Source organism: Myotis daubentonii, chromosome 10, assembly GCF_963259705.1.
Source record: "Myotis daubentonii chromosome 10, mMyoDau2.1, whole genome shotgun sequence".
NCBI lineage: Eukaryota > Metazoa > Chordata > Mammalia > Chiroptera > Vespertilionidae > Myotis > Myotis daubentonii.
In genome coordinates, this window is record NC_081849.1 from 80,364,110 (window position 1) to 80,365,814 (window position 1,705).

A 1,705-nucleotide genomic window follows, 5' to 3' on the forward strand; every position below is an offset into this window, starting at 1 on the left:
AGCCTATCAGACACCCTTCGAGGTTCCGGGATCGGCTTCACACCATCACTTAGGAAAGCCTGTGGCCTTCCATTGAGGGGACATGCCCTGCTTGGATGCAGCTCTTTCCATTTGTCACTGCTAGTTATCACTTTGCTGCATAAAACGTTTCCGACATGTAGGGTTATTTCCACAGGTTCCACTCTTAGAAGTGGAACTACTGTATCAGAGGGTAGTGTTTGGGTTGCTGAGACATATTGTGAAAAACTTGCCCAAAACACTGCTCCCATTGAAACGCCTACAGCTCATGTTCAATCAACAGGCTCAATTAACCTTTGATTTAAATAGCCTTTCATCTAAAGTGGTCATAATGAAAATATAATAATCATAAAATAAAGTGGTCATAATGTACAAAAAAGAGTGACTTTAAATGTTTGCCATGAAATGAATCATACATACAGGAAAGTATATAAAAGACATACAGTTTAAAGAAAAATAAAATTCACACTCATGCAACCCACCACCCAGTTTAAGAACTAGAATATCGAAAATACTTTAGACGTTGCCTTTGTTTCTTTGTTACTAATGTTGTAGCCCCACCCCATAACAAAGAAACAGAATTTCCGGAGGATGAGGCCCAGAAATCAGGATTTTAAAAAGATTCCCGGGTGATTCTAAGGTGCAGCCAAGGTTGAGAACCACTGCTATAAAGGCTCCTGGAAGAAAATAAGTGTCTGAGTCATAGTCTGGCTTTAGCTTCCCTGAGAATTTGCAATTGACCTTTGTGGGATGTCAGCAGGCAAGGTCATGAGTGAGTCTTAGGCATCACAAGGATCAACAATGTTGGAGCGTGTGACAGAATTACAGTCTGGGCCATGCACTGGACGTCCATCAGAAATGTCTTCAGCCTTGGCCAGCTTTCTCAGTGGTTAGAGCATCGGCCTGCAGACTGAAGGGTCCCAGGTTCAATTCCAGTCCAGGGCATGTACCTCCATTGCAGGCTCCATCCCTCGCCCTGGGCAGGAGGCAACCAATGGGTGTGTGTCTCTCACATCGATGTTGCTTTTCCTGTGTCTCTCTCCATCCCTTCCACTCTGTCTAAAAAAGAAAAAAAAAATCAATGGGAAAATATCCCTGGGTGAGGATTATTAAAGAAGAACAAAAAGGCTTCAGAGGCAGGACGCTGCCCTGTGGCTTTCCTCCCAAATTCACCATCACCCTCAGGAGTGGTTTTCGGCGAACCCGAGCATCAAGGCAGAGAGAACACGCCAAAACGGTCACGGTCCGTAGCCAACACAAGCCGAGGGCTGAGAAGAATGCGGCCAGTCCTGACCGGCCCCAAGTCACAGGAGGGGCCAAGGCAGCAGCGGAATCCAGTCCCCACGTGCAGCGGCCGCCCCCTCTGCAGACGCGGCCCTCCCGCCACCTTCCTCAGCCGTCCTAGGGCGGTGGTCCTCAACCTTCCTCACGCCGCGACCCTGTAATACAGCTCCTCCTGTGGTGGTGACCCCCAATGTCATTGTCACAAATTGAACATCATTAAAGCACAGTGATTCATCACAAAAACAATATGTCATTATAGATGTGTTTTCCGATGGTCTTAGGCGACCCCTGTGAAAGGGTCGTTCGACCCCCCAAAGGGGTCGCGACCCACAGGTTGAGAACCGCTGTCCTAGGGACTCCCTTCCCGCTCTCTGCTACTGATGTCCTGATCCCAGTATCCCAC